Raw genomic sequence first — 10,680 nt, forward strand, 5'->3', positions numbered from 1 at the left:
CTCTCTCTGTTTCTATTTTCTCCAAGAAGCTGTTTTTGTGCTATTTTGGCCTCTTTCTACCTAGAATGGAACAAAGGTACAGTTTTAATTTTTTTTTTCTACTGAATTTAGGATTGACCTTTTTGGTAGATTGTATTTACTTCAGGTGAAAAGGTACAAAAACTGAGCACTCCTGGGGTGGAGTTCATGATGTTCCATTGGTATCAAGCTTGCTTCCCCATGCCCTGCTTGCTCTATTTATTCTGTCTGCTGGAGCCCTCTCTCTCCAACCTCTGTCCATATCACCCACTGCCCTCACTGGTGACATCTTTTCTGTAGATTTCCCCTATTTTTATTCTGGCTGCCAGCAGATCTTCTTGTTTTTGGAACTTTCCTTCTGTTAATACTTTACCTATTACTTTGCCCAGAGCTCAGAAAGCTTTAGGACCAAGAAAGATGCTAAAGGTTCAAGGCTGAGGGGCTTAAGGATGCAAGGTTCAGAGTTGAGGGATGCTCTGGACTAAGAGGTACCCTGAATTCATAGTTCAAAAGTGCAATCAGTCTTAAAGCTCCTATCAGTAAAATGCTCAGTATCCATGGGATAGATAAAATTTTGTGAACTGGGTTAGAACCTTGCAACTTGTTTGTATGAATAATGTCAAATACAATACAAATAAACTTTTAGACATCTACCTAGTCATCTTGGGGGTACTGTCTGTTGGATATTTAATTTTTTAAAATGTCAATGTAACATTTGTGTAAGCACTAGTTCTCAATTAAACTTGGAGGTATTCTAAAGAGATTCTAGGAATGGTAGCATGTTTAAGTTTTAGGTTCATAAAAAAGTTTTCGTAAGAATCACTGTCATGGGCCATTGAGGCTTTCCACTAATATGAATTGGAACACTCACCTCAGGTGTACTGGGCTCTGGGGTGCAATGGCAAACTCGTGCAGATGTGGTTTCCTCCCTCTTGTCACTTTCAGTTGTTTAGGAGGTACAGACATTAATTAATCTCATAATTAAAATAAAGTCATAAGTTCAATAAGTCATATGAAAGAAAGGCACCTGGTGCTATGAAAGTGTGTAATGGGAGGATTTGACCTTCTCTGGGGAGTGAGGGAAAACAACCTAGGGGAGATGCTGATTGAGCTGCAACCTACAGGATGAGTACAGTTGTGACTGTGAAGAAGGAGTCCAAGCAGTGTATTCTGGGTGTAGGATTACACTTTGAGGAAATAAAGACTAGGTGTTATTAGGGGACAAAGTATAGTTAAAAATGAGCTGGAGGAAGTGATTAAGAGTCACTATGTGTCACCTCTTAGGCCATATTAGAATTTATTTCTTCTCCTCAGAAAAATAGGATAGTAATACATTTTTGAGAGGTGGGAGAAAGGTCAACAGGATAAGATTATTTGAAATTTTCCATTTTGAAGTGTGTTATTCTGGCCATAGTGGAAAAAGGGGATTAGAGAATGAGACAGGTTGACCAGTGAAGGGCTATGGCAGTGGTCCAGGAGGGAGATAGCTTGGATGAGGGTGGTAGAGAAATATAGTTGTGAGATAGATGTAAAAGGTAAAATTGATGGATTTGAGTTGAATATGGGGTAGTGAGGAAACGGGAGGTGTCAAAAATAACAGGGGTGTCGTGGTGAACATTTGGAAGTTTGGGGATGGGTGGGAGGTGTTGAGTTGGATTACGGACATGCTAAGCATCAGACATCCTGAAAGATATGCACAAAGGCAGTTAGCTCTACAGATATGGCTCCAATCTGCTCATGTGTGTGTTTGAGAGTCATTTGTGTTTGAGAACCACGGATATGGATGAGACCCCTCAGGGACAAAATGTCCCATGAAGAAGTTGCTGAACTGAGCCTTGAGAACAACAACACTTAATGACCAGTAGGGGGAGGGAGCATCTACAGAGGAAACAGAAAAAATGGCGAGAAATGTAGGAAGAAAACAAGTAGCTGTTGGGTGTGCAGACACAACAACCATAAAAGTATGTCTGGCTGTAAAGAAGAAAGAGAACTAGATGAAGACTTTGTGGGGCTGAGACTTTATTTTTTTCAAATAAGGGAGATTTGGACAGTTTAAAAGTCAATTTAGCTTTCAGTCAAGATGGCAGAGTAGTTAAACGCTATGCTTGCCACTTCTCACTACCTCATCAAAATTGCAACTAAACTATAGAACAATCATCATTGAAAATTGCCTAAAGTCCAGCTGAACAAAAGTCAACACAACAACAACAGGAGAGCACCCAAAACCCACACAAGAGACACCTCTGGAGTACCCATCTCAGGTGACAAGGGAGATTGCACCACTGGGCCCCACAGGATACTTTCTACATAAAGCCACCCTGCCAAAACTGCAACATGTGGCAGCTCTACCTAATACACAGAAACAAACACAGAGAGGCAGCCAAAATGGGGAGACAAAGAAACATGTCCCAAATGAAACAATAGAACAAGATAAAGAACTAAATAAAATGGAGACAAGCAATCTACCAGATGCAGAGTTAAAAACACTGGTTTTAAGGATGCTCAGTGACCTCAGTGAGAACTTCAACAAAGAGACAGGAAACATAAAAATGGAGATAGAAAACATAAAAAAGAACCAGCCAGAAATAAAAATATGATAACTGAAATAAAGACTTCATTAGAAGGCATTTGAATGACCCCGAGTGGGGCTTGGCCTGGGAGCTGAGAGACTCTCTAGGCTTCCAGGCCCAGTTCATCGGTGCCAGGATTGGGCTGAGGCTCCGAGATACCATGAAAAGTTGGTATTCAAGAGATTACAGCATCTGAAACACACAATGTTAAAAAACAAAACTTTTGTAACAATATTGAAGATCATTCCATTGATCTCCCTAGAAAAAGGATCTCTAATTTCACGAATAAGAACCTGAAAGAGGTTAAGAAATCTCCAAAACTGTTGGCTGCTTGCATAGATAGAACAGTTGGACAAGCTGTGAAAAGGCCAGATAAACTACATAAGGTGATCTATCACAGAAAGAAAGTTCATCATCCTTTTCCAAATCTTTGTTACAAAACAAAACAAACAAACAAACAAGAGCAGTCCCCTATAAATGGGGGTGTAACATGACAAATAAAGAAAACTAACTGGCTGTGCCCGAAAAATTACACAATGATAGTTGAACATATTTCCTTAACTCCAGTGATTCTGATTTTTCACAGACAAAAAAACGCATCATCAAAATACAATGGATTTTTCCCTGAGGTTTCTTAGGACCATGACAGAATGGCACAACTTCTGTTCAGCAAGAATTTGAGATTGAATGTAGCTTTAACTTTCTGGAGAAAGAGAAGCATAAGTGAACTTGTAGCTTATTTAGTGAGGATAGAAGACCTCGGAGTGGCAGTGAATTGCTTCCCTGTGCTCACCAACAGTTTACACGAAGAAAAACAATACATCTTACTTGGCTGCCTCTAGACTTGTTGCCTCTAATAAAATCACTACTTAAAAGCAAATTTGAGGGCCGGCCCGGGAGCTCAGGCGGTTGGAGCTCCGTGCTCCTAGCTCCGAGGGCTGCCGGTTCGGTTCCCACATGGGCCAGCGTGCTCTCAACCTCAGGGTTGCCGGTTCAACTCCTCGAGTCCCACTAGGGATGGTAGGCTGTGCCCCCTGCAACTAGAAAACGGCAACTGGACCTGGAGCTGAGCTGCGCCCTCCACAACTAAGACTGAAAGGACAACAACTTGAAGCTGAATGGCACCCTCCACAACTAAGATTGAAAGGACAACAATTTGACTTGGAGGAAAGGCCTGGAAGTACACACTGTTCCCCAATAAAAAAAAAAAGTCCTGTTCCCCTTCCCCAATAAAAAAAAAAAAAAGCAAATAAAGCAAATTTGAAGAGTAATAGTTGGTTTAAGCTGGCTTCATGCAGTTGTAAAAAGGGGGTGGTCAGAACTATCATTCAAACAGAAATTATAAATGATGGAAATAATTCAGATTTTAAAACAACAATTAAATGGATTGTGGGAACAAGAAAACCATCTTACTTTGGTTCCAGGATATACTGGGAATATAGCTAAGGATGTAGATGCTTATTTATTGCAGTGGCATTGAGAAACTTCATCTACTAAAGAGTATTTGGTTATTCAAAACATCCCTGGACTAGATGATTTCCAAAATGTCTCACTGGAGAACTGCGAAGTATGAAAGAAATCAAAACCTTCTTCTTCTCCTGCTCCTTCTCCTCCTCCTCTTTCTCCTTCTTCTCCTTCTCCTTTTTCTTCTTCTTCTCCTCCTCCTCCTTCTTCTCCTTTTTTTTTAGCCACATAATGAAACCACTAACAAAACCCTAACAATCTACTTCACAATGAAGTGGAAAAATATCCGAAAGGAGCAGCTTCAACTTTAAAGAGGGGAAAGTGCCCTATGAAGATTGTTCACCTTTTGCTGTATTTGGCATTATGTGGTTATTTGGTAACATTGTTTAAGAACTACTGGATCTTAATGCAATTCTGCATAAGAAAAAACCTTATACCATGTGAAAAAATAAGACAACTTATTACTAGGAACCACAAAGACCAATCATCATTACTTTTTTCAAGATTGTGTTTTATAAAAACTCAGAGACACAGACACTAGTTTAGTGGTTGCCAGAGGGTAATGGGGGAGGGAGATGGTAGATGAGGGATCAGATATATGGTGATGGAAGGAGAACTGGCTCTGGGTGGTGAACACACAATGTGATGTATAGATGATGTAATACAGAATTGTACACCTGAAACGTATATAACTTCACTAACCATTGTCACCCCAATAAACTTTAATTTAAAAAAAATTGTGTTTTATACGAAAACACTCAAATGTGTGCAGCTGTTTTCTTATGTTGAAAAAACTTGGAAAGTTTAAAACATCATAACAAATAATCAATACTAAAAGTTTTTTTGTCCACCCTGAGATACTGTGTATAGAAAATGCCTTAATTAATAAGCCAATGTGTATGATACCAACATCTGTTTTAAAAAAATTAAAACCAATCAGGCTTCTGGCATGACAAAATCGTGAAATCAGATCATGGGCTTCCATTCACATAGAATGTTGTTGTTTAAACCTGTTCCACGCCATCTTTAAAACTTGAGAATATTTTTAATATTTCTGATTTGTTTTTTTGCCAGAATCATCATGCCATGTATGTATGTGTTATTCCAATATGAAAGAAAAAGGTGAATATGTATTTGTATGAATACTTAGCTGGAAATGTTCATGGAGTTAGCTAATTTATATTCACTTTCTATTGTATATAGATTTCTAATATTTTCAGTTCTCTATCATTTAAGCTTCCTTCATTTGAATAAATTCACTAAATATTTCTATTTTTTGCTTTTTTAGCTTCTGATTTTATATGAATTCTAATTCTTTTTCACTACCTATGTTTTAAGAAATTACATGCAACACTTTAGAAATGTTTACAGTTAGTGCTGACTTCGTATTTTAAATTCCAACACTTTATATTACTACCGCCTCTGATGGTTGGTATGAAAGGCCAGCAGACTGCAGGAGGTCTTTTTTTGGTTCTGTTTTAAATACCATTTTTAGTGTCAGTAAAACCACTTGTGGAATGTTTTCACAGCTATATATCTTAGCCTATCTTGGAAGTGATTGGGATTTAAATACTACTATTGGTTTGTATATTAATCTCATCTTTAATGAGCCCAAGTGGCATCTGAACAAAGATTTTTAGTAATCAAACCCTTCAAACACTTGAGTGTCTTTAGTATTTACCCAATTAGTGACTACTGATGTGATTCCTAAACAAGCATCTTTCTTGCTTTAAAAATGTTAAAAACATCACCCTGGTGTGGATTCTTGGGGTACCAGGTTTGAAATCAGTGATTTGGAAAATAAAGCAGTGGGAAACCCCATCAAAACAGCAAAAAAATGCCCCCAAAAAGAAAAGTTTAAGAGGCCTCAGGACAACATCAAACATACCAATATTCACATCTTGGGGTTATCAGAAGGAGAAGAGAGAGAGAGAGAGCAAGGAATTGAAAATCTATCTGAAGAAATAATGATGGAAAACTTCTCAAACCTGGTGAAGAAAATATGAGGTCTGACATTAAGTGCGCTTACATTGGCAGCACTACAAACAGCTCAGTGAGGTTTCATAACCTTGGTATATCAGTGTCTCACAGCTGTGTTCATGTCGACATGTGGTGGTGTCTTGCTGAGTGGAGTTCATTATTGTTGTTGTGTATTTCTGTGTGCTGTTGTGAGAATGTCTGAGCTTGAATTAGAGCAACAAACAAACATTAAATTTCTTGTTAAGCTTGGCAAGAGTGGAAGTGAAATCAGGGACATATTAGTCCAAGTTTATGGGGATAATGCCAGAAAGAGAACAGCAGTGTACAAATAGATTAAACATTTTTCTGAGGGGCGAGAATGCATCACTGATGAAGAGAGGTCAGGGCGGCCAGTAACAAGCCGAACTGACAAAAACATTGCAAAAATTCGTCAAATTGTATGTCAAAATCATCGGCTGACTGTGAGAAGCATAGCAGACCAAGTACATATCGAGAGAGAAACAGTTAGGAAAATCTTAACTGAAAATCTTGGCATGAGAAAGGTGTGTGCAAAAATGGTCCCGAAGGAGCTCACCGATGAACAAAAGCAAAGGAGAGTCAAAGTTTGCCAAGACCTTTTGGAGAGGTTAGATGATGTTTTGGGCTATGTTATCACTGGTAATGAAACATGGGTGTAACAATATGACCCTGAAACAACGCGTCAAAGTGCACAATGAAAGTCAGCCAATTATCCACAACCAAAAAATTTCATCAGTCCAAATCTAGAGAGAAAACAATGTTGCTAACCTTTTTTGATATCAGAGGGATTATTCATTATGAATTTGTACCAACTGGACAAACAGTTAACCAAGTTTATTATTTGGAAGTGCTGAAAAGGCTACATGATAAAGTTAAATGGAAATGACCTGAACTTTTCATCAACAATTCATGGTTCTTGCATCACGACAATGGGCCAGCTCCCACTGCACTGTCAGGGAGTTGTTAGCCAGTAAACAAATAACTGTATTGGAACACCCTCCCTACTCACCTGACCTGGCCCCCAATGACTTCTTTCTTTATCCAAAGATAAAGAAAATATTGAAAGTAAGACATTTTTATAACATTCAGGACATCAAGGGTAATACAACGACAGCTCTGATGGCCATTCCAGAAAGAGTTCCAAAATTGCTTTGAAGGGTGGACGAGGTGCATAGCTTCCCAAGGGGAGTACTTCGAAGGTGACTGAAGTGATATCAGCAATGAGGTATGTAGCACTTTTTCTAGGATGAGTTTGTGAACTTAATTGTCAGACCTCATATATAAGGTTCCAAACCTGGCTTCAGTGCAGTCCTGACATATACCATTATCTATAAGTCTGAACATGCCTGTCACACCCTAGGTCACTGCAGAGGATGCCACAGATACATAAGTAGAGTCAGTGAGTGACTATATGCCCCCAGATCTTGATACACAGATGTGTGAGATTCTACCATTAGAGCTTTATTCATTCGTTAGCCTGTTAGAAAGCAAATCTGGTTAGAAGATAACATTTTAAAGAGTCATCATTTTATACATTTATGAAAATATGTTTCCATTCCTTCTGAAAGTTGTTTTTGGTATAGAAAAGACACTGTGAAAGGGAAAGAGTATGTTTGCCAAGACAAGAATGAGGAGGGGTATTTATGTGGCAAGACATCATTAAAGACAGTCATTTCTCAGGTCATACTTTAGCCTGTGCCCAAGCCTGAGCATGAATTTGGTGAACTTGTTGGTTAAGAGAACTAGCCCACTGAGTTTCTGCCTACACTTCAAAATCATGTCTCTTACTGCAAAACTGCCTAAGTCTTTAAGATTACATTTGAAATGTTTGAGTTGAAATGTTAGAAAGGCCCATTTGCCATTTTTATGTTTGCAAAATCATTACCAAGAGGGAGAAACTTCATTATCCATTACCATTGACCCTCTGAAAAATGCAGGAATTTAATTTTAAATAAGCAAAATCCACAATCTAGCTTCTAACTCTTAAGTTTGCAAGCTTGCTTGAAATTGATTAAAATTTCTTTTTGAATGTTTTTTAAATTATGGGTGGGAAACGTAAAGAATATAGAAATATATAAAATAAAATGTAAATAACCTCACCCTACACCTCCCACAAACCCGTTTCCTGCCTTTCAGTCCCTTCCCCCCCCCCCCCCCACTCTCCAGGGTAAACCTTGATAACAGCTCAGTGTGTATCATCACAGTTTCTAGGCATATCAACATTTCTCTAAATATATGCATTCTCAATAAAATGTCCCATACAGTTGGGAGCAGTGGGGAGGTAGGGTTATTGTTACTACTGTTTTTTAAAGAAATCCCAGTATATATGAATACATACGAGTATATTCTGCAGCTTGCATTTTTTGCTCATCAATGTATCTTTGGTTTCCCTCTGTGTTGGGGCACATACATGAACCTAAAACATTTTAACAGCTGTAAAACAGTCCATGTTTTGTTCATTTTCCACAGAGCATATACCTGACTTCTTGTTCGGGGGGGGCGGGGAAGAATGTGGCAACTTTGTGGGGAATTCTAGAAGTTACTTTTCTTAAAAAAAATTTTCTGTCTTGGAAACTTATAGGATATTGATGCTTAGGACTATTTTGTTATCTCGTAGTTGGATAACAAAGATCATAAATGTCTGTGGATCCCATAAGAAATTTTGGGAAATAGTCACAGACTAATTGATCTTTGTTGTTCTTAAAATGGGTATGCACTTATTCAACATTTTTCTGGTTATAAAAATAATATGTATCTACTGTAAAAAATTCAAAACAGAATTTTAAATACAAGAAGAAGTTTAAACCACAAATAATCCCACCCTCCAGAGAGAGCAATTTATATGTTGGTGTCTAGTTAATCTTGCTTTCTCTGTTTACAAGCACATACTTGTACACTTTTTATAAAAATAGGATCATGCTGTCTATACTTTTGTGCCTGTATTTTTATGGAACAATTTTTGATCTACCTATATGTTTCTAATTTTTCACTATTGGAAACAATGATCTGTCAAATAAACATGTAAGTGTGTCTTGAACACTTTATAGTGATTTCCTCAGGATAAATTCCTAGCAGTGGAATTGCTGGATCTAGCGCACACACAGTGAGGAGGCTTTGGGTGCACTCTGCTAAACCCTTCTTCAGGAAGCCAGTCCACCTTTGCAGAAATAACATAGGAGATGACCCAGTTACCTGCACCCTTACCAATTCCAGGTCCTAATGCTTTCGTGTACAGAATATAAATCTGTTTTTCACACACGAGTATTCCTTAAAGCAAGGAGTATCACAGTAAAATAAAAATAAGACAGTTGTCATGTTTTTAGGAACTGCATTCAACACACTGCAAATGCTAAGCTACAGGAACAGCTGAAAAGCACATAAACCCTATCTCTTAGGAAAGGATGAGTACCAGGTAACAAACAGATCCTGGCAAAACAACAGGTGTAGAAGTTACCAAAACCTGTTTCTCTGCTTTGTCTCTCTTACCAGTTTTGGAACCACTTTCAAATAAAACTCGTTCTAACACCACCCAACCGGCAGTTCTTCCTGATGCTGTGGGCAGGATGGACGGAGATGTCCCAGGTGAGGCTTCCTGCATATCTGGGAGGCAACCTTACCATGCATCCCATCAGACTCCTTTTGGCCCCTGAATTAAGCAGGACTGTCCCTGTCAGAAAACCAAGCTTGAGGGGAATGAAAGAAACTAACATTACAAGGACATTTAAGTTTAAAAATAAGTAAGTGAAATGAGTAGTGAGTGCATCCAGCCAAAACTCCACAGACTCTTTGGTCCGGTTAAAGTGAACGTACAGCCAATTCACAAACCAGACAAAAATTATCGCAGGTGGTCAGTGAGTGTTCAGAGCTAAATCCTGATCACATAAAGAAAAGCAGCAACAAAAACTGAAGGGAGAGAAACTAAAAAGAGTAAGATGGAAAGCATCACCTCTCCATTTTCACTAGAACTTTCTCTTTCTCAGACTGATGGAGACTAGCTTGGCTGGCAAAAGTCAGGTTTGAATCCCTTCCTACCAGCCAGCTTGGGATGTGATTTTGTTAACTGAATTACAAAACCTGTTTCTACACACTTGTGATTGGAAATATCATGTAATATTACTACAAAGATAGTAAATTTATTGACTGATTGATTGAGTCTACAAATAGCTGTGTTATAATAATCTGTTGTCTCTTCTGGTCAGTAGACTCTGAATTTCTTAAAAGTAGACACTCTTACTTGTATATTCCAGGACACACACAATTTTATTCATACTACGCATTCAAGAATGGGAGGAACAAGAAAACTGCCTCCCACTGTCAGTGGGACTTGCCTCTTAAACTAGGCTTCAGCATCCTTACCGGTAAAATTAAGCATCTAAATCAAGCATTCTTTTCAGTTGTAAAATTCTTTGTTCCATACTCTAGTCTAGCACTGGGCGCTGTGCTAGATTTTCTGTATTAGGGTTATAGGCTATAAAGGATGCTAAGGGAATTCACATACAACTAGATGATAAGGCAGATTTAATAAGCACTATATGTGTTGTACAAACTAAGTACTGAGCATACTGAGGAGAGAAAGAGATTATATTTGACTTTTTTTAGAGGACCAGGAAGAGCATTATGTAAAGGTGGT

General features: G+C 38.4%; 1 pseudogene; it reads left to right on the forward strand.

The window, feature by feature from the left end:
• The first annotated feature begins 1,479 nt into the window (after nt 1-1,479).
• Nucleotides 1,480-4,068, forward strand: LOC109437525 (KATNB1-like protein 1; annotated as a pseudogene).
• The last annotated feature ends 6,612 nt before the right edge of the window (nt 4,069-10,680 follow it).

The sequence above is a fragment of the Rhinolophus sinicus genome, linkage group LG14, assembly GCF_036562045.2.
Source record: "Rhinolophus sinicus isolate RSC01 linkage group LG14, ASM3656204v1, whole genome shotgun sequence".
NCBI classification, from domain to species: domain Eukaryota; kingdom Metazoa; phylum Chordata; class Mammalia; order Chiroptera; family Rhinolophidae; genus Rhinolophus; species Rhinolophus sinicus.